This window comes from Coregonus lavaretus, assembly GCF_964263955.1.
Source record: "Coregonus lavaretus genome assembly, chromosome: 4".
Classification (NCBI taxonomy): Eukaryota; Metazoa; Chordata; class Actinopteri; order Salmoniformes; family Salmonidae; genus Coregonus; species Coregonus lavaretus.
Window position 1 is genome coordinate 55964871 of NC_139991.1, and position 23000 is coordinate 55987870.

The 23000-nt window shown below is 43.9% G+C and overlaps 1 pseudogene across 1 annotated transcript in view; it reads right to left on the bottom strand.

The window, feature by feature from the left end:
• The window catches only part of LOC311127966 (voltage-dependent N-type calcium channel subunit alpha-1B-like), a 209627-nt pseudogene that overhangs the window by 66905 nt on the left and 119722 nt on the right, over window positions 1-23000 (bottom strand). The window contains exons 10-14 of the transcript in view: window positions 14702-14791; window positions 12946-13164; window positions 12582-12694; window positions 10711-10823; window positions 10195-10326 (exon numbers count right to left, since the gene is read on the bottom strand). The product of the transcript in view is annotated as a voltage-dependent N-type calcium channel subunit alpha-1B-like (transcript). The remainder of the gene's footprint in view (window positions 1-10194; window positions 10327-10710; window positions 10824-12581; window positions 12695-12945; window positions 13165-14701; window positions 14792-23000) is intronic.

Below are 23000 nucleotides of genomic sequence, written 5' to 3' on the forward strand. Positions count from 1 at the left end.
GGGGGACCTAGTGAATGTCCTGCAGAGAGCTGGGACCAAAGTAACAAAGCCTACCATCAGTAACACACTATGCCGCCAGGGACTCAAATCCTGCAGTGCAAGACGTGTCCCCCTGCTTAAGCCAGTACATGTCCAGGCCCTTCTGAAGTTTGCTAGAGTGCATTTGGATTATCCAGAAGAGGATTGGGAGAATGTCATATGGTCAGATGAAACCAAAATAGAACTTTTTGGTAAAAACTCAACTTGTCGTGTTTGGAGGACAAAGAATGCTGAGTTGCATCCAAAGAACACCATACCTACTGTGGAGCATGGGGGTGGAAACATCATGCTTTGGGGCTGTTTTTCTGCAAAGGGACCAGGACGACTGATCCGTGTAAAGGAAAGAATGAATGGGGCCATGTATCGTGAGATTTTGAGTGAAAACCTCCTTCCATCAGCAAGGGCATTGAAGATGAAACGTGGCTGGGTCTTTCAGCATGACAATGATCCCAAACACACCGCCCGGGAAACGAAGGAGTGGCTTCGTAAGAAGCATTTCAAGGTCCTGGAGTGGCCTAGCCAGTCTCCAGATCTCAACCCCATAGAAAATCTTTGGAGGGAGTTGAAAGTCTGTGTTGCCCAGCGACAGCCCCAAAACATCACTGCTCTAGAGGAGTTCTGCATGGAGGAATGGACCAAAATACCAGCAACAGTGTGTGAAAACCTTGTGAAGACTTACAGAAAACGTTTGACCTGTGTCATTGCCAACAAAGGGTATATAACAAAGTATTGAGAAACTTTTGTTATTGACCAAATACTTATTTTCCACCATCATTTGCAAATAAATTCATTAAAAATCCTACAATGTGATTTTCTGGATTTGTTTTCCTCATTTTGTCTGTCATAGTTGACGTGTACCTATGATGAAAATTACAGGCCTCTCTCATCTTTTTAAGTGGGAGAACTTGCACAATTGGTGGCTGACTAAATACTTTTTTCCCCCACTGTACATGTAGGTTGGAGTGTAGTGACTTTCATGGTCACAGCAGATGAAATGTGTAAAGCCATTATAATTGCATTTGCAGTCATTGAATATGCTACATTAACCCTGAATTACTGAAAGTTTGCCAACTGACATCAACTGGCAGAAATACTCTTCTCCAAAATATAAACAGTTATAACTAATTCAACGCAACAACAGAGTTCCATCCTGTTGTTCATCAGTACACATACAAATAGTATGCGCACTCTAGGCACTGCCCCCCACCCCCACCCCCCACCCCATCTTTTCACGCTGCTGCTACTCTGTTAATTATTTATGCATAGTCACTTTAACTCTACCCACATGTACATATTACTTCAACTACCTCAACTAGCCGGTGCCCCCGCACATTGACTCTGCACTGGTACCCCACTGTATATATAGCTTCACCACTGTTATTTAATTTTCTCAACACTTTTTTGTTGTTGTTTTATTTTACTTTTTTTATTAAAAATAAATGCACTGTTGGTTAAGGGCTGTAAGTAAGCATTTCACTGTAATGTCTGCACCTGTTGTATTCGGCGCATGTGGCCAATAAAATTTGATTTGATTTGTAAGCTTCAATACATGTTTTCTATGCATCGGAAGGATTCCATCAACACACCCACACATTACGACAACATGCATATAGAAACACTGCACTGAACAATGACTTATTTCCTTGACTGTCATTGTTTGAGTGGTTTCTTTACGTAGATGACAGGACCTTTGCCCAAGAACACCAAGGTAACCTGCCTGTCTGTAGCCATGAAGTGCTTTGAAAGGCTGGTCATGGCTCACATCAACACAATCATCCCAGAAACCCTAGACCCACTCCAAATCGCATACCACCCCAACAGATCCAAAGATGATGCAATCTCTATTGCACTCAACACTGCCCTTTCCCACCTGGACAAAAGGAACACCTCTGTGAGAATGCTGTTCATTGACTACAGCTCAGCGTTCAACACCATAGTGCCCTCAAAGCTCATCACTAAGCTAAGGACCCTGGGACTAAACACCTCCCTCTGCAACTGGATTCTGGACATTATGACGGGCCGCCCCCAGGTGGTAAGGGTAGGCAACAACACATCTGCCACACTGACCCTCAACACAGGGGCCCCTCAGGGGTGGGTGCTCAGTCCCCTCCTGTACTCCCTGTTCACCCATGACTGCGTGGCCAAGCACGACTCCAACACCATCATTAAGTTTGCCAACGACACAACGGTGGTAGGCTTGATCACCGACAACAATGAGACAGCCAATAGGGAGGAGGTCAGAGACCTGGCAGTGTGGTGCCAGGACAACAACCTCTCCCTCAACGTGATCAAGACAAACAAGATAATCGTGGACTACAGGAAAAGAAGGGCCGAGCACGCTCCCATTCTCATCGACGGGGCTGTAGTGGAGCAGGTTGAGAGCTTCAAGTTCCTTGGTGTCCACATCACCAACAAACTATCATGGTCCAAACACTCCAAGACAGTCGTGAAGAGGGTACGACAACACCTATTCCCCCTCAGGAGACTGAAAAGATTTGGCATGGGTCCTCAGATCCTCAAAAAGTTATACAGCTACACCATCGAGAGCATCCTGACTGGTTGCATCACCGGCTGGTATGGCAACTGCTCGGCCTCCAACCGCAAGGCGCTACAGAGGGTAGTGCGTACGGCCCAGTACATCACTGGGGCCAAGCTTCCTGCCATCCAGGACCTCTATACCAGGTAGTGTCAGAGGAAGGCCCTAAAAATTGCCAAAGACTCCTAGTCATAGGCTGTTCTCTCTGGTACCGCACGGCAAGCGGTACCGGTCTAGGTCCAAAAGGCTTCTTAACAGCATCTACCCCCAAGCCATAAGACTGCTGAACAGCTAATCAAATGGCTACCCAGACTATTTGCATTTTTTTACGCTGCTGCTACTCACTGTTTATTATCTATGCATAGTCACTTCACCCCTACCTACATGTACATATTACCTCAATTACCTCGACTAAACTGTACCCCCGCACATTGACTCGGTACCGGTACCCCCTGTATATAGCCTCATTACTGTTATTTTATTGTTGCGCTTTTATTTTTTACTTTAGTTTACTTAGTAAATATTTTTCTTAAAACAGCATTGTTGGTTAAGGGCTTGTAAGTAAGCATTTGACGGTAAGGTCTAGACCTGTTGTATTCGGCGCATGTGACAAATAAAATTTGATTTGATTTGACAGTATGATGTACACATAATTAGGAGGAGCAAGTTCAAGTCCCAGGCATTCACATTGTTAATGTACCTTCTTACAGTTACATTACAGTCTCTCTCTCTATCTAACTCTCTATTTCAAACTTGCTCTTTGAAACCTTTACACACACACTCTTACACACACCAACGCAACCTTGTATAGTGTTATACACAGGTACTTTTATTTATTTATTTTACCTTTATTTAACTAGGGAAGTCAGTTAAGAACAAATTATTATTTACAATGACGGCATACACTGGCCAAACCCGGACGATGCTGGGCCAATTGTGCGCCGCCCTATGGGACTCCCAATCACGTCCGGTTGTGATACAGCCTGGAATCGAACCAGGGGTCTGTAGTGACGCCTCAAGCACTGAGATGCAGTGCCTTAGACCGCTGCGCCACTCGGGAGTTCTAGAGTTCTGAGAGCATTTGGGGATCGACCCAAACACTGTGCATTCCCCTCAGAACAGCCTCAATTCGTCGCAGAATGGACTCTACAAGGTGTCCAAAGTATTCCACAGGGATGCTGGCCCATGTTGACTCCAATGCTTCCCACAGTTGTGTAAAGTTGGCTGGATGTCCTTTGGGTGGTGGACCATTCTTGATGCACACGGGAAAATGTTGAGGGTGAAAAACCAAGCAGTGTTGCAGTTCTTGACATAAACCAGTGCGCCTGGCACCTACTACCATACCCCGTTCAAAGGCACTTACAGTGGCTTGCGAAAGTATTCACCCCCCTTGGCATTTTTCCTATTTTGTTGCCTTACAACCTGGAATTAAAATTGATTTTTTTGGGGGGTTGTATCATTTCATTTACACAACATGCCTACCAATTTGCAGATGCAATTTTTTTTTTATTGTGAAACAAACGAGAAATAGGACAAAAAAACAGAAAACTTGAGCGTGCATAACTATTCACCCCAACCAAGTCAATACTTTGTAGAGCCACCTTTTGCAGAAATTACAGTTGCAAGTCTCTTGGGGTATGTCTCTTTAAGCTTGGCACATCTAGCCACTGGGATTTTTGCCCATTCTTCAAGGCAAAACTGCTCCAGCTCCTTCAAGTTGGATGGGTTCTGCTGGTGTACAGCAATCTTTAAGTCATACCACAGATTGGCAGACTAAATAGCCTTGGTTTCTCAAATGACTGCCTCGCCTGGTTCACCAACTACTTCTCAGATAGAGTTCAATGTGTCAAATCGGAGGGCCTGTTGTCTGGACCTATGGCAGTCTCTATGGGGGTGCCACAGGGTTCAATTCTTGGGCCGACTCTTTTCTCTGTGTATATCAATGACGTCGCTCTTGCTGCTGGTGACTCTCAGATCCACCTCTACGCAGACGACACCATTTTGTATACATCTGGCCCTTCATTGGACACTGTGTTAACAAACCTCCAAACGAGCTTCAATTCCATACAACACTCCTTCAGTAGCCTCCAACTGCTCTTAAACACTAGTAAAACTAAATGCATGCTCTTCAACCGAACGCTGCTTGCACCCGCCCACCCGACTAGAATCACTACTCTCGACGGGTCTGACCTAGAGTATGTGGACAACTACAAATATCTAGGTGTCTGGTTAGACTGTAAACTCTCCTTCCAGACTCACATTAAGAATCTCCAATCCAAAGTTAAATCTAGAATCGGTTTCCTATTTCGCAACAAAGCCTCCTTCACTCATGCTGCCAAACATGCCCTCGTAAAACTGACTATCCTACCGATCCTTGACTTCGGCGATGTCATTTACAAAATAGCCTCCAACACTCTACTCAGCAAATTGGATGTAGTCTATCACAGTGCCATCCGTTTTGTCTCCAAAGCCCCATATAATACCCACCACTGTGACCTGTACGCTCTTGTTGGCTGGTCCTCACTACATATTCGTCGCCAAACCCACTGGCTCCAGGCCATCTATAAATCACTGCTAGGCAAATCCCCGCCTTATCTTAGCTCATTGGTCACCATAGCAACACCTACCCGTAGTCTGCGCTCCAGCGGGTATATCTCACTGGTCATCCCCAAAGCCAACACCTCCTTTGGCCGCAATTCCTTCCAGTTCTCTGCTGCCAATGACTGGAACAAATTGCAAAAATCTCTGAAGCTGGAGACACTTATCTCCCTCACTAACTTTAAGCATCAGTTGTCAGAGCACCTTACCGATCACTGCACCTGTACACAGCCCATCTGAAATTAGCCCGCCCAACTACCTCATCCCTATATTGTTATCTATTTTGCTCATTTGTACCCCAGTATCTCTATTTGCACATCATCTCTTGCACATCTATCATTCCAGTGTTAATACTAATTGTAATTATTTTGCACTATAGCCTATTTTATTGCCTACCTCCATAACTTGCTAAATTTGCACACTGTATATTATATGTATTTCTGTTGTATTTTTGACTTTGTTTTGTTTTACCCCATATGTAACTCTGTGTTTGTTTTTATCGCACTGCTATGCTTTATCTTGGCCAGGTCGCAGTTGTAAATGAGAACTTGTTCTCAACTGGTTTACCTGGTTAAATAAAGGTGAAATAATTTTTTTTTTTTTAAAGATTCTCAATTGGATTGAGGTCTGGGCTTTGACTAGGCCATTCCAAGACATTTAAATGTTTCCCCTTAAACCACTCGAGTGTTGCTTTAGCAGTATGGTTAGGGTCATTGTCCTGCTGGAAGGTGAACCTCGGTCCCACTCTCAAATCTCTGGAAGACTGAAACAGGTTTCCCTCAAGAATTTCCCTGTATTTAGCGCCATCCATCATTCGTTCAATTCTGACCAGTTTCCCAGTCCCTGCCAATGAAAAACATTCCCACAGCATGATGCTGCCACCACCATGCTTCTCGGGGTGATGAGAGGTGTTGGGTTTGCGCCAGATATAGTGCTTTCCATGATGGCCAAAAAGCTCAATTTTAGTCTCATCTGACCAGAGTACCTTTCTTCCATATGTTTGGGGAGTCTCCCACATGCCTTTTGGCGAAGACCAAACGTGTTTGCTTAGTTTTTTCTTTAAGCAATGGCTTTTTTATGGCCACTCTTCCGTAAAGCCCAGCTCTGTGGAGTGTATGGCTTAAAGTGGTCCTATGGACAGATACTCCAAACTCTGCTGTTGAGCTTTGCAGCTCCTTCAGGGTTATCTTTGGTCTCTTTGCCTGGTCCATGAGCTTTGGTGGGCAGCCCTCTCTTGGCAGGTTTGTTGTGGTGCCATATTCTTTCCCTTTTTTAATAATGGATTTAATGGTGCTCTGTGGGATGTTCAAAGTTTCAGATATTTTTTTATAACCCAACCCTGATCTGTACTTCTCCACAACTTTGTCCCTGACCTGTTTGGAGAGCTCCTTGGTCTTCATGGTGCCGCTTGCTTGGTGGTGCCCCTTGCTTAGCGGTGTTGCAGACTCTGGAGCCTTTCAGAACAGATGTATATATACTGAGATCATGCGACAGATCATGTGACACTTAGATTGCACACAGGTGGACTTTATTTAACTAATTATGTGACTTCTGAAGGTAATTGGTTGCTCCAGGCCATCTATAAATCACTGCTAGGCAAATCCCCGCCTTATCTTAGCTCATTGGTCACCATAGCAGCACCCACCCGTAGTCTGCGCTCCAGCAGGTATATCTCACTGGTCATTCCCAAAGCCAACACCTCCTTTGGCCGCCATTCCTTCCAGTTCTCTGCTGCCAATGACTGGAACGAATTGCAAAAATCTCTGAAGCTGGAGACTCTTATCTCCCTCAATAACTTTAAGCATCAGTTGTCAGAGCACCTTACCGATCACTGCACCTGTACACAGCCCATCTGAAATTAGCCCACCCAACTACCTCATCCCTATATTGTTATTTATTTTGCTCTTTTGCACCCCAGTATCTCTATTTGCACATAATCTCTTGCACATCTAGCATTCCAGTGTTAATACTATTGTAATTATTCTGCACTATAGCCTATTTATTGCCTTACCTCCATAACTTGCTTCATTTGCACACACTGTATATATATTTTCTGTTGTATTTCTGACTTTATGTTTTTTACCCCATATGTAACTCTGTGTTGTTTTTTATTGCACTACTTTGCTTTATCTTGGCCAGGTCGCAGTTGTAAATGAGAACCTGTTCTCAACTGGCTTACCTGGTTAAATAAAGGTGAAATAAAAAATATAAAAAAAAAAAAAAAAAAATGTAGGGGCTTCATAGCAAAGGGGGTGAATACATATGCACACCACTTTTCCATAATGTATTTTTTCGAATTTTTTGAAACAAGTTATTTTTTCTTTTCACTTCACGAATTTGGACTATTTTGTGTATGTCCATCACATGAAATCCAAATAAAAATCCATTTAAATTACAGGTTGCAATGCAACAAAATAGGAAAAACGCCAAGGGGGATGAATACTTTTGCAAGGCACAGTAAATATGTTGCTTGCCCATTCACCCTCTGAATGGCACACAAACACAATTAATGTCTCATTTGTCTCAGGGCTTAAAAATCCTTCTTTAACCTGTCTCCTCCCCTTCATCTACACTGATTGAAGTGGATTTAACAAGTGACATCAATAAGGGAGCATAGCTTTCACCTGGATTCACCTGGTCAGTCTATGTCATGGAATGAACAGGTGTCCTTAATGTTTGTATACTCAGTGTATATAAATGCATGTCCAAATAAGCATTATTGTCTATGGCCGTAGAAATGCATATGACATATTATGCATGTGTGTCATTTAAGATGGGCATTCATGATGGGCTTTCTCAATGCTGAGTTGTGCTTTCCCGTTCCCTTTGAATGCTCAAAAATTCTGACGAGGTTACACGATAACTCCAATGAGTAATTACAAAGATATTCCTAGATAGACTTGCAATGTACACTTAAGAAATTGGTTTGCTAGAGACAGCACTGGTGTGAATGGAAGAGCATTAGAATGGAAGTGATGGGGACGTGTGAGGAGAAGAGCATCAGAGGAAGTTAGGCATGGGATGGTTTGATGGGAAGGAGGGCACATAGGGTTATCACAGTTACCAGCTCTATAAACAACTCCTCATGAACCCTGCTTAGAGAGCCGGTGGTAGTGGTGTGTGTGTGTGTGTGAGATATTAAGTATGGGTGTGGTAAATTGTAGATTGTCCACCTGCAGATATGCAGCCTTTTCCCTTGTTCCCTTTCTCTCTCTAGGTTGGCACACTGATGGCAGTGGCGGCAGAATGCTCTGGTGCCGCTGTGCAGACCTCCACAGTGTTTACTCTGATAATAGGGATTGGATGTTGTTGTTTCGCCCCCCCAAGGCATCTACAGAGACTTCATTAAATCAATTCTCAAACAGAGGCTTGTGAGAGGCTCTGATACACTGCGATGGATTCTGCCACCCCCTCCCCCACCCCCTGAGACAATAGCTCTGCTCTGTGGAGAATGGGAGGAATATGCTCTAGTTTACAACGAGAAGGGAACGCAGGCGTTGGATCGGCTTCCATTAAAATGTGTTGAATTTAGAGTGCGGTCACAGTCCTCTAGACTAGAGTATTGAGAGGCTCCCTGAAGCACATGAGGGATTCAATACAAAGCACACCTATAAAACACCATCTCTATCTAATAGAGGAATGAATAATAAAATGTTTATATCTAACATGAAAACCACACAATAACCTATATAACCAATGAGAGTGAAGTTTTTAAGACAAAAGGGCAATACTTTTCCATGTGGACCAAATAGGCCTACCACTAGGCAAAAATGTGGTTGGATCTAAAAACAATTCCCTTGTTATTTTAGCTTACTTTATCAATGGAATGAAGTTGCATCAAAGTTGGCAGGTTCCAACAAGTGAATAAAAACGAATATTAAACACAAGCCCAAAAAAAATAATTTCTACAACATTATCTTTTTATCCTCCCCATTGTTGATATTATCATTTGATTAGAGCTTTTCATAAATCCCCTGCAGGCAATTATGTCCTGCAGACATTCAAATCCCTGCGGAGCAGAAGACTGCTCTCTTAAACCGTTTACTTTCCCGTCCTCCCTGGATTTTATTGAGAGATATGTCTGGGGCTGGCTGATAGGGATGCAACCTCTGCAGTGTATAATCAACTCAATCATTCACTGGCTGAGCTCAAATATAGAAGTCTATTAATGCCTTTTCTCTGTCGCCCATGTCTTTTCACAAGGAGTCGGAACACAGGTGATTATAGGAAAAAGAACAATGGATTCAGACTCTCATCACATGATAGGCATGAGGCCCAACAGCTGAGCACCATGTGCACATCAGAGTGTTTTCACACATATCCATCAGCCTAGACTGATGTGGCCATTATGATGGAACAGCCAGTTTAAATTGAGCATGGGACCATGCCTATCCAAATAGCCCAATGGGAGCGCAGCATCCGCCAATGTCGTCATTCTGGGAGAGGTGAGAATATGACACTGGAGTTTCCCTCGAGTGCTCTAACCTCTTACCTGCTGCAATGTCGAGGATATATTGGGCAAGGTAGCTTACTTTGACTCAGGTCGCTGAGGTAAAAATCGAATGACAACATAAACAATGTAAACCTGACTAAACAATTAGGAAGGCATTTTGACTGGCCTCTGGTCTAAACAATAAACAGTGTTCCGCCAGATGGTGTGTTTGTGGCTGTCGGCAGGCAGAGCTTGGTTAGAGCCAGGCCTTTGATTAACACATCGTAGCACAGATCAGGTGGTTTTACACAGCCCGGTTTCAAAGCTACACTGCTGTGCCGGTCCCTGCTGTGGCAATGTGTCTGCCACCACTGCAGTGCTGGATCAGGGATTAGAGAGAGAGAGAGGGGGGGGTAGGTAGATAGGTAGGTGTGTGGTGTGTGTGTGTGTGTGTCTGTGTGTGTGTGTGTGTGTGTGTGTGTGTGTGTGTGTGTGTGTGTGTGTGTGTTTGTGACCAGAGAGGAGTCAAGGGTGAAAAGTTAGGGGTCAAGGGTCAGGTTCCATGGAGGAGAGTGTAGGGAATACTCACTGTCCTCCGAAAAGCTGCATGCCCAGCAGAGCAAAGACAACGATGAAGAGGAAGAGGAGGAAGAGCAAACTGATAATGGACTTCATTGAGTTGAGCAGAGACACCACCAGGTTCCTCAGGGAATTCCAGTACCTGGGGAAAGCAGAGAGAAGAGAAAGGAGGAAGAGAGAGAGAAAGAGAGAGAGATAGTAGTGAATGGATAGGGAGAACATAGGGAGGAAAGGACGGTGGGAGGCTTGATTGTGGTGCTACTGGTAAATAGATAGAAATGTTCCACTACATTGTTGTGAATCACATGATTATTGACTAATCTAGTGAGTATAAAATGATCCCTATCTAACTTTAATAGGATTACAGACTGACAGAATGGGACAATGCTAAACATTGCTCTGTGGAGAAATATCTTCTTACTGTCCCCACATTTGATTCTGAATGTATGTTGATATCTTGTATGAGTGTACACGGAGTGCGAGCGTATGTAGGCCTATGTGTGGACAGAAATGTGTGTTCACTCACTTGGTGAATTTGAATAACCTTAGCAGACGAAGAGCCCTCAGTACACTAATGCCATAGGATGCCCCTGGTTTGATCATAGACCACACCACCTCAAGTATACTTCCTATTATCACCTGTGGAGAAGAGGAGAGGAGAAAGAGCTACTATAACAAAGTAGCTACTACTTGCTACTCAGCAGCAATAGTTTGGACACACCTACTCATTCAAGGGTTTTTCTTTAATTTTACTATTTTCTACATTCTACATAACACATATGGAATCATGTAGTAACCAAAAAAGTGTTAAACAAATCAAAATGTATTTTATATTTGAGATTCTTCAAATTTCAAATAGCCACCCTTTGCCTTGATGACAGCTTTGCGCACTCTTGGCATTCTCTCATGCAGCATCATGAGGTAGTCACCTGGAATGCATTTCAATTAACAGGTATGCCTTAAAAGTTAATTTGTGGAATTTCTTTCCTTCTTAATGCGTTTGAGCCAATCAGTTGTGTTGTGACAAGGTATGGGGGTATACAGAAGATAGCCCTATTTGGTAAAAGACCAAGTCCATATTATGGCAAGAACAGCTCAAATAAGCAAAGAGAAATGACAGTCCATCATTACTTTAAGACATGAAGGTCAGTCAATACGGAACATTTCAAGATCTTTGAAAGTTTCTTCAAGTGCAGTCACAAAAACCATTAAGCACTATGATGAAACTGGGTCTCATGAGGAACGCCACAGGAATGGAAGACCCAGAGTTACCTCTGCTGCAGAGGATAAGTTCATTAGAGTTACCAGCCTCAGAAATTGCAGCCCAAATAAATGCTTCACAGAGTTCAAGTAAAAGACACATCTCAACATCAACTGTTCAGAGGAGACTGTGTGAACCAGGTCTTCATGGTCGAATTGCTGCAAAGAAACCATTACAAAACGACACCAATAAGAAGAAGAGACTTGCATGGGCCAAGAAACACGAGCAATAGACATTAGACCGGTGGGAATGTGTCCTTTGGTCTGGAGTCCAAATTTGAGATTTCTGGTTCCAACCGCCGTGTCTTTGTGAGACGCGGTGTGGGTAAACGGATGATCTCCGCATGTATATTTCCCACCGTAAAGCATGGAGGAGGATGTGTTATGGTGTGGGGGTGCTTTGCTGGTGACACTGTCTGTGATTTATTTAGAATTCAAGGCACACTTAACCAGCATGGCTACCACAGCATTCTGCAGCGATACACCATCCCATCTGGTTTGGGCTTAGTGGGACTATTATTTGTTTTTCAACAGGACAATGATCCAACACACCTCCAGGCTGTGTAAGGGCTATTTTACCTAGAAGCTGGTTGACAGAATGCCAAGAGTGTGCAAAGCTGTCATCAAGGCAAAGGGTGGCTATTTGAAGAATCTCAAATATAAAATATATTTTTATTTATTTTTATCACTTTTTTGGTTACTACATGATTCCATGTGTTATTTCATAGTGTTGATGTCTTCACTATTATTCTACAATGTAGATAATAGTACAAATAAAGAAAAACCCTTGAATGAGTAGGTGTTCTAAAACTTTTGACCGGTAGTGTATACTGTATACATACACTGTATATGCCATTTAGCAGACGCTTTTATCCAAAGCAACTTACAGTCATGAGTGCATTCATTTTACGTGTGGGTGGTCCGGGGAATCGAACCCACGATTCCCCAGAGGACCAATGAATTAAATCAATTGATTCAATTCAACATTCAACATTTAACATTAGAATCAATTCAACATTTAATCATCATATAAAACATGTATCCAGTGGCCATGTAAGTCAAGTTAAGTTAGCATCTGCATCTGAGATAGATTAATTAGCTTTTCAAGGTATTGCAAAGGCATGTATGGTGACTTACACCAAAGTCGAAGCAGTTGAAAGAGGAATGGAAGTAGTTTCTTGCTCCCAGGCCGTACATCTTCAGGCTCATCTCAGACAGGAACAGACCCAGGAACACAAACTCTGCCTGGTCTGGGGTTCCAGGGGGATGGAGAACCATCAATGACTAAATGCATCAGCTACTGATAATCATCCATTTGATTGTGAATGTGTGTGTGTCTGTGCATGTGTGTGTAGGCATCTGTGAGTGTGTGTGTGTGTGTGTGTGTGTGTGTGTGTGTGTGTGTGTGTGTGTGTGTGTGTGTTTGTGTGTGTGGATGTGCGTGTGTGTGGATGTGCGTGTGTGCCTGCTTGGTGTGAATACACACGTGTGTGTGACTTACAGAGGGTGGTGGTGAGCCACTCAGGCTGGTCGTAGTGGACGATGGCCACACACAGCGTGTTGAGGCCCACCAGACACAGTACTATCCAGTAGAAGCTCTGGGCTTTGACCATGCGACGGATGAAGAAACGCATTCTCCTTTCCTTGCGGCGGAAGTAGGACGAGCTCTCCAGCTTACTGCTCTTCACGCTGGCCCGGCCAAACGGAGAGCCTGGGGGCGCTAGGGGAAAGAAGGTGAAGAAGGGAAGTCAGCACAGAAAGGTGTATCATGTCATCCATCACGTCACATTCCCAAAAGTGATTTACTGTTCATCATCGTTGGCATTATTATCATTATCATCATCAAGTAATCATCGGCAAGTCTAGGGTGATTTGAACATTATATTACAATACATGTTCTAATAGTTTACAAAAAGAAATATTGACATCCAGCATTAAGTCTGTACTTCTGTATCTGAGGGGGAACCGTATAAGAATATTGAGGCTGTTTCAGGCTGTAATCAACCCACTAGAAGCTCCATATTTAGACTCTCGCTCTACATTCCACCTGAATAAATCAGAGCTTCTTTGCTAATTGAAAGACCTTCACGGCTAAGACTCAAATGGATAAGACTCAAATGACTAAGACCAAAATGTATCCTCAATTCTCACTTACCACTCTGAAAAGGTATAATTTTTTCCATTAAAGGTTTTATAATCTGCCTCACTGAGAGTGAAATCGGATCTTTAGTTTAGAACAGGACAAATGTAGATGTTAGATTTGACTGTGTAAAGCCTGTATCCCCATGACAGTAATTTAGATGTAAAACAGCCACTGGAGGTTGTCAGGAGAGGAATCCTGTCACACCCTGGCTCTGGGACTCTATATGTTGAGCCAGGGTGTGTTCATTCTATGTGTTCTGTTTCTATGTTGGGTGTTCTAGGTTGGTTATTTCTATGTTTGACTGAGTGACTCCCAATCAGAGGCAACGAGTGTCAGCTGTGTGCTGGTTGTCTCTGATTGGGAGCCATATTTAACTGTCTGTGTTTCACTTTGTGTTTGTGGGTTTTTGTTCCGTGTTCAGTCATTGTCACTGAGGACTTCACGAGTCGTTTATTGTTTTGTTATTTCGTGTGTATGCTTTAATTAAATAAAGCAAGTATGTTTGCAACTAACGCTGCGCTTTGGTCCACTCCTTCATACGACGTTCGTGACAAATCCAGACGGTTTCTTTAATGTGAACACTAAAATCATTTCAATTATCATGGTTAGGAGTATTTCCCCCAAAGACAAGTAATTACATATTTTTTTCTGTGAAGCAAACTTAATTTCATTAATATTAAAACTCGAATCCATTATCCTGGAGTGATTTTTCCAGCTACTATAATTTTAGAGTATAATAAGAAAATTGAACAACATCTACAGGCTACAAATAATCAGTAAAACAAGCAATCCTTCTGACTATGGTAATGTAAGTAGAGTTTCCTTGTGTAACAAGTGTTGTTAGTTTGTGTTACATACCAGAGATAACAGTGAAATAAATTGAAGCATCAAAAAGATGCATGAAAATAGAAAAACTTTTGAATAGGCCAAAGGTCACCAGAGGGGGAACATGAGACAAGCTGTGAGGACAAGCTCAAGTAGTTGTTATCTAAAAGGTCAAGGGTCAGCCAAAGGTTGATTTAGTCAGTTGAGGTCAAATGTGAAGGTTGGGGTCAGTCAGACAGACAGTTGAGTCTGGTCAGTCAGATAGGAGTACAGGATGGTTGAGTCTTACCAACAGAGGACATGTCAGTGAAGTGATCCTCTCCCTCCTCAGCACCGATCAGGTCATTCTTACTCTTCTTGACCTTGCCTCGTTTCAACACTGCACACACACAGCACAGCAGAGAGGCAGGAGTAAGGATTTCTACACACACATGGGCATTTACATACACACATGTATGTGTTGCCACGTGCACTGACGTACACACGTACGCACGCACGCACACACACACACAGCATGCCCCTCCCCCCATATGTGTGGGCTAATTGGATGCTATGAATAGTGGGCATCAATCACATTTTTCATTCTCCGATTCTGGCTTCCGCTTCAAGCCAGCCTTGGAATGAAAAACTGTTGTGCATGAATGTGATCGTCACGTGAGCCTCGATGTCACAAAAGATCTACAACCCTTCTAGAATCTAGAGTACCTCTTCAATGCTCTGCTCTGAGGCAAAATCAGCTCCGCTTATGTTCTCTATGAATGAGGATCAGAGCAGTATCTTAATTTATGAGTAAATGGTGAAACAGAGAGAACCATATCATCTTTAATAGAACGACAGACAGATTGACAATGGTCCAACATTTGTATCTTTACCTATAAATCCGTCCTTTCATTTCTCTCCATCCCTTCCAGCGACTGTATCTTTGCTTGGGATTTGCCCAATGCCCTCACCTGCGTTATGTGCAGCAGGTAGCCTAGTGGTTAGAGCGGTGGGCCTGTGACCGAAGGGTTGCTAGTTCAACTCCTGAAGCTGACAAGGAGAATCTGTCAATGTGCCCTTGAGGAAGGCACATAACCCCAATGTGCAGAGTCACTTCATGATAAGATGGATGACCTCCGATTGTGGATGTGCTATCAACGCGACGCTCGTAACTGCAATATCCTCTGTTTTACTGAAACATGGCATTCGGAAAAAATATAATCGAGCGGACAGGACATCGGATTCAGGGACAACCAGAGGGGGAGGGCTATGTCTCTTCATCAACAACAACTGGTGTGCTGACTCTATCGTAGTGGTAGTCTCGATCTATTGTTCACCCGTCTTGGAATACCTGATGGTCAAATGCCAACCCTTCTACCTCCCGAGAGAGTTTTCCTCTGTTATCGTGACTGCTGTATACATTCCACAACAAAAAGCTGGCACTTGACAAACTGTACGAGGCTATAAGCAAGCAGGAAACCATGTACCCGGAGATTGCTTTTCTTGTTACCGGTGATTTTAATTCCACGTCACTAAGACAAGTGATGCCTAGGGCTGTTGCAGTGACTGTATTACCGCCACACCGGCGGTCACGAGTCATGAAGGCAGTCAAATTTCACGTGACCGTTTAGTCATGGTAATTAGGCTTCTCCAAGCTCTGATGCTGCTGATGGTCATTAGTAGCCTACCAAAATTGCTAACTACGTGGTACTCAGCACTCTATTGTCCCGCTAATCACTCTGACATCAATGCAAATGTAATCGAAAATCTAATCAAACCCATGAGCTCATGTTGCACAACATTTCTATAAGCTATAAAATTGTGCAAGAAAACAGAGTGATGACCTCTATTAAAAAGAGGAGGATCCCATCAGCTTTCTATATTTATTTTTCAACTTTCCTAATATTAAGCAAATATTAAGCACATTGCTTATCTTTACAACAGGGGCTATAGTCTACCTGGCTGGCATGAAAATGAACCACAGGAAAAGCGTCCTCCATTCGCTATTTAAGTGCAGAGATTACATGTATTTTTTCCCCTACCCCTATTTCGAGACAGCTGCATGATAATGGTCCATTCTAAATCAAAATGAATTTCACACATATATTATTTAGTATATGTAAAGACAAGATTAAATAAAAAATAGTCTGATAGGTGACAATATTAGCCTATCACTTGTGAATTATATATTATCACTTGTGAATGATGCCCATCTTAAGGCAAGAAACAATGCCTTTTTTGTGTGACTTTTTGGAATCATAGTCGCACACCTCATGTAGCCTAGCCCATAGGCCTATATGTTTTGATAAGGTTTGTATCACAACAAAAGTGACGAAATAACTTCTTAAAATGAAGCACATTAATCCACTTTACAACGGGTGTAGAGCCTAACTGACATACATACGCAGCGCGTGAGTTTCAAGTTAGGGGAAGATAATTTTCACCATAAAAATGCACCTTTATAATAAAAGCATTACATGCATAATCACATTTGTGGTCCCTTTTGATAATGGTGTTTTCCCGCAAATGCAACATTTGCGCTTATAGCCTACTGCCGTGTGCGCATTGCTGCGCTTATAATGTGAAGAAATAGCCTAATAGTTTATCAACATTTTAAGCTAAACGTTCTGATCTGTTGCGTCAGCCTCATTGCGTAAAAAAGTTTTGGGATGCTAGGGTTTGTATTAATTTGGGATCTATCGCATCCCACAACTGTCCCAGGCTATGTTTGGCACAGAATAGAATAGGTCAACTTTTGTACTATGGGGGATAGTAGATTGACATAGGCTAGTGCTTTTGCTGTTCGTTAGGCCTACTCATCTTGTTGGCTGACGAAAAGTAAATGTGGAAAGTTCTTCCAATATCTTCAATATGCACCTCGGAATTGGATAAGGACGCGCGCAGTTGCGTCCCGGATGTGTCTGTCTTCATTTGTAGCCTGTGAGAAAGACCGATCACGTGATGGAGAGCCCTGTGAGTGAGATGAGAGCTGCTTCGGAGCAGGCAGCACTCAGGGAGAAGGGCTGCAAAAGGCATTTAATTTTTTAGGTGCATTTTGGCCACACAAAGGGGATGCCGCCGGGAAATTCAAGGCATTATCAAGTGCTTCTCAAATTGTGAATGTGAGACTGACGAAGTGTGTACAGCCTGTGCAAAAAACAAAGCAGAGCTCATGACTTTCATGCAACTTTTTTCAAATCATCATTAGAGTCGCATCATGCAGCCTTACAATGTATTAAAAATCAAAACATATAGCCCAAAGTTTGTAGAACAACTGAAGTTACATTAATAACTCTAAGTTAAGCATTTGGAGTACCTATTTCTTTGTTAACCGCTCAACACAGAATAGCTGCATGTGCGCACTCCCTCAAAAGGTTTGGAGAAAAAATCATTTCAATTTTATTCAGCTATGTTCAATTGTATTCTTCACACTATAAAATAATATAAAATAATGCCACGGAATTCTAAGCAAATCTTGTCTACTAAATGAACTAGTGTAGCCCACAGCCATATGGCATAGCCAGATCAGGACATAACATAAGGACAACTCAGAGTATGCTATTCTGTTCTTCTGAAATAGACTACATTTTCTTCATATCATGTTTCTTTAGACCTGTCTAAAATAAATCATGGATTTATTGTTAAGGTGTACGCTGTATTACATGGATGTCACGGATTCTGCCGAGGCTGCCCCTCCTCCTTTCTCGGGCAGGCTTCGGCGTACGTCGTCACCGGAATACTAGCTGCTGCCGATCTATGTTCTATGTTTCTATGTTGCACCTGTTGTCTGATTGTTACACACCTGTTGCCCATTATGTGATTACTCCTTCCCTATTTAACCCAGTGGCTCCCAATGTGTTTTGTCGGTGGTTGTTTTTCGTTTCGTGTGTCGTTGGTGAGCGGGTTAGTTCCTCCCTGTGTGGAGGTATTCTGTATTGTTTTTACTTATTTCAGTAAAGTACGTTTCTGTGTTCTGTGTCCTGCGCCTGACTTCGATCCACCGCATTACACTGACACTCGTGACAATAGATTTATTAGACTTTTTTAAATGTAGATGTTCCAAAGGTCTGCATCAGTGGCTTGTAGGCTATGTGTGGAAGCCAGGAGATGCTAAATGTGTTTATGTTAATTAACGGTCAATTACAGTGAGACCGACAGTTATTTGCTTGACAATCACCGCCACAGCCCTAGTGATGCCCAACTTCTATCAACACGTCTCCTTCGCCACTAGGGGTGATAAAGTCCTGGACCACTGTTCCTCAACCCACAAGCAAGCATACAAGGCCCTCCCTCGTCCCCCTTCGGCAAATCAGATCACGACTCAATACTCCTGCTTCCTGTTTACAGAAATAAGCTCAAACAGGAAGTACCCAGGACACGCTCTGTTGAAAAATGGTTGTCCGAATCAGAGGCAATGCTGCAGGACTGCTTTGCTAGCGCTGACAGGAACATGTTATGGGACTCCACCGATAGCATCTACAATCTAACCACCTTCGTCACCGGCTTCATCGGGAAATGGATTGCCGACATTGTCCCCACAGTGAAGGTTTGCTGCTTGTGTCAATGATGGCAGATTGATTGACTTCCAAGTTTTTAGTATACGTTTTTTCAAGATGAGTGATGAGAAGAGAATCGTCCAGCCCATTGGGTATCTCACTACACCCCCATATGCCATGTCTTGCAATATGCAGACAGACGGATTAAAAGTAAGTTTACATTGTAATCATTCTGACAGCCAATTTTATAGGTCCGCCCACAACTTCCGGACTATATAGCATTCCCAGAAAGCATGGATTATTGAGTCATTATTAGTTTTACACTTGAGACATGACCATTGTGCTGTAGAATTTATGAATTTTGTCTCTTGTATAATACATTCTATACATCAGTTTATACTGGATTAAGCGTACATATTTGTTAATTGTAATTTTGTTAGTTATGCTCCAACTTTCCCTCCATCTTGTGCCAACATCAGTCCTTTTTTTTCTCTTTGTACTTTTACCCCTTTGTCTCCCCAATTTCGTGATATCCAATTGGTAGTTACAGTCTTGTCCCATCGCTGCAACTCCCCTACGGACTCGGGAGAGGCAAAGGTCGAGAGCCATGCGTCATCCGAAACACAACCCAGCCAAGCCGCACTGCTTCTTGACACACTGCTCGCTTAACCCGGAAGCCAGCTGCACCAATGTGTCGGAGGAAACACCATCCAGCTGGTGACTGATGTCAGCTTGCAGGCGCCCGGCCCGCCACAAGGAGTCGCTAGAGCGCGATGGGACAAAGAAATCCCGGCTGGCCAAACCCTCCCCTAACCCAGACGACGCTGGGCCAATTGTGCGCCGCCTCATGGGTCTCTCGGTCACGGCCTGGGATCGAACCCGTGTATGTAGTGATGCCTCAAGCACTGCGATGCAGTACCTTAGACTGCTGCGCCACTCGGGAGGCCCAACATCAGTTATATTTCTTTCTAAGAGATTGTCAGTTGGAAATGCTCTCTGCAAGGTTTTGTATATCTTCCCTAGCATATGAACATCCTTTTCGGACTCAAATAATAATTCCCTCAAGGTTGCTCTGATGTCCAAAAGATTGCTTGTATTTGAAACGACAATGAGTATACAAAACATTAAGAACACCGCTTTCCATGACAGACTGACCAGGTGAATCCAGGTGAAAGCTATGATCCCTTATTGATGTCACTTGTTAAATCCACTTCAAATCAGTGTAGCTGAAGGGAAGGAGACAGGTTAAAAAATTATTTTTGAGACAATTGAGACATGGATTGTGTTTGTGTGCCATTCAGAGGGTGAATGGACAAGACAAAATATTTAAGTGCCTTTGAACGGGATATGGTAGTAGGTGCCAGGCACACCGGTTTGTATCAAGAACTGCAACGCTGCTGGGTTTTTCATGCTCAACAGTTTCCAGTGTGTATCAAGAATTGTCCACCACCCAAAGGACACCCAGTCAACATGACACAACTGTGGGAAGAATTTTAGTCAACATCGGCCAGCATCCCCGTGGAATGAGTTTCATTTTCTTCCATATTGTTATATTGTTATTAACTACTTCTCCCTGTGGAATGCTTTCATTGCCTTGTAGAGTCCAAGCCCGAACAAATTGAGGCTGTTCTAGGGGCAAAAGGGGGTGCAACTCAATATTAGGAAGGTGTTCAGTCAGTGTATATTCCTGCTACCAGTCACTTTTCAGCCCGGTTGATTTCTATATCCGCCTATTACTTTTTACTATTTTACTATTATAATAATAATAATTATTATTATTATTATTATTATTATTATTATCATCGTCATTGTTATTATGATTATTATCATTATTATTATTATTATTATTATTATTATTATTATTACTATTATTATTATCATCGTTGTTATTATGATTATTATCATTGTTATTATTATTTTTATCATTATTATTATTATCGTTGTTATTATTATTATTATTATTATTATTATTATTATTATTATTATTATGGATCCCGCTACCAGTCCCTTTCTCCTAATCCCCGCCTACGTGTACAGTACATACAGTGAGGGAAAAAAGTATTTGATCCCCTGCTGATTTTGTACGTTTGCCCACTGACAAAGAAATGATCAGTCTATCATTTTAATGGTAGGTTTATTTGAACAGTGAGAGACAGAATAACAACAAAAAAATCCAGAAAAACGCATGTCAAAAATGTTATAAATTGATTTGCATTTGAATGAGGGAAATAAGTATTTGACCCCCTCTCAATCAGAAAGATTTCTGGCTCCCAGGTGTCTTTTATACAGGTAACGAGCTGAGATTAGGAGCACACTCTTAAAGGGAATGCTCCTAATCTCAGTTTGTTACCTGTATAAAAGACACCTGTCCACAGAAGCAATCAATCAATCAGATTCCAAACTCTCCACCATGGCCAAGGACAAAGAGCTCTCCAAGGATGTCAGGGACAAGATTGTAGACCTACACAAGTGTCACACCCTGGTTCTGGGACTCATTATGTTGAGCCAGGGTGTGTGCAGTCTATGTGGTTTGGTTCTATGTTGGGTGTCAAAGTGTTGTAATTATGTTGATTAGTCATATGACTCCCAATCGGAGGTAACGAGTGTCAGCTGTCGGCTCGTTATCTCTGATTGGGAGCCATATTTATTCTGTATGTGTTCTTGTGGGGATTGTGGGTTATTGTTCCGTTTCTGTCAGTTTAGCAGAGGACTTCACGAATCGTCGTTTGTTTTGTATTTACGTGCTTTACTTTATTAAAGTTATCATGTTCACTCAACGCGCTGCGCTTTGGTCCGTTCATTCATCAGACGATCGTGACAGAATAACCCACCAAAGAAAGACCAAGCAGCGCGTCCAGGAGCAAAGGGTCTGGACATCGGAGGAGGCGCCGGGTCAGGAGAGAACGTTGGTGGATGTCCTCCTCGGCTGGGGACATATTACCCAGGAGGAGGCCGTCCGGTACCGGAGGGCGATGAAGGGGGAGAACCTGGCAGGAGAGGAGCAGGGCCATCGTCGGAAGGACGGGAGGCAACCCCAAAAAGTTTTTGGGGGGGGGCACATGGCTTGGGCGACTGAGCAGCAGGAGGCTGCCACAAGGCAGATTCAGAAGGCTACCAGGTTAAGGGGGCTGACGGAGGCAGAGAAGGGACGGATTCAGGAGGCTACCAGGTTAAGGGGGCGACTGGGAAAGGCAGGGAAGGAAGGTGTAGAGGCACGGCGAGAGGTACTGGGGTGTGTAACCAGTCCGGTCCGGCCCGTTCCTAATCCCGAGGTACAGCCAGTCGTGTGTGTCCCCAGTACGGTACGGCCTGTTCCGGCCCCTCGCACTAAGTGTACGGTGCGCGTCGCCAGCCCAGCCCGGCCTGTTCCTGAGCCTCATACGAAGCCTACGGTGCGCGTCGCCAGCCCAGCCCGGCCTGTTCCGGCCACTCGCACCAGGGATACGGTGCGCGTCGCCAGCCCAGCCCGGCCTGTTCCTACTCCACGCACCAGGGATACGGTGCGCTTCGCCAGCCCGGCCCGGCCTGTTCCGGCCACTCGCACCAGGGATACGGTGCGCGTCGCCAGCCCAGCCCGGCCTGTTCCGGCCTCTCGCACCAGAGATACGGTGCGCGTCGCCAGCCCAGCCCGGCCTGTTCCTGCTCTCCGCACTAGGCCTTATGTGCGTCCCCAGGGCCAAGCATGCCCTGTTGCTTCTCCCCGCACTAGCCCTGAGATGCGTGTACTCAGCCCGGTACCTCCAGTTCCGGCACCACGCACCAGGCCTACGGTGCGCCTCAGACGGCCAGAGGCTGCCGTCTGCCCAACGGGGCCTGAACTGTCCGTCTGCCCAACGGGGCCTGAACTGTCCGTCTGCCCAACGCCGTCTGAACTGCCCGTCTGCCCAACGGCGCCTGAACTGCCCGTCTGCCCAACGGCGCCTGAACTGCCCGTCTGCCCAACGCCGTCTGAACTGCCCGTCTGCCCAACGCCGTCTGAACTGTCCGTCTGCCCAACGCCGTCTGAACTGCCCGTCTGTACTGAGCCTGCAAAGCCGCCCGTCTGCCATGAGCCTTCAGAGCCGTCCGCCAGACCGGAGCCGCTAGAGCTCTCCGCCAGACAGGATCAGCCAG